Here is a 560-nt window from a genome sequence, read left to right on the forward strand (position 1 = left end):
ATATTGAACCATCCCTGCATCTCTGGAATAAAGCCTACTTGATCATGGTGAATGATATTTTTGATGTACATCTACATCTGCATGTGGTTTGCAGGCATTTTGTTGAGAATTTTTGCATCTATGTTCATTAAGGATATGGGACTATAGTTTTCTTTTTTGGTTGTGTCTTTACCCGGTTTGGATATTAGAGTGATGCTGGCTTCATAGAAGGAATTTGGGAGTTCTCCCTCTGTTTCTATCATTTGAATAGTTTAAGAATTGTTTGGAGGTCTTCTTTAAATGTCTGGTAGAATTCAGCTGTAAATCCATCTGGACCTTTTAGTTTGGAGGCTTTGTATTATTTTTTCAATTTCCTTACATGTTATGGGTCTGTTTAAACTATTGATCTCTTCTTGGTTTGACTTTTGAGGTTCCCATAATTTTAGATATCCATCCATTTGTTTTAGATTTTCAAATTTAGTAGAATATAGGTTTTTAAAATATTCCCTTATAATGTTTTGTATCTTTCTGGTGTCTGTTGTGATGTTTCCCCTTTCATCTCTGATTTTGTTGATTTGGAT

The sequence above is a fragment of the Nannospalax galili genome, unplaced genomic scaffold (genome assembly GCF_000622305.1).
Source record: "Nannospalax galili isolate Female #2095 unplaced genomic scaffold, S.galili_v1.0 scaffold1009, whole genome shotgun sequence".
Classification (NCBI taxonomy): domain Eukaryota; kingdom Metazoa; phylum Chordata; class Mammalia; order Rodentia; family Spalacidae; genus Nannospalax; species Nannospalax galili.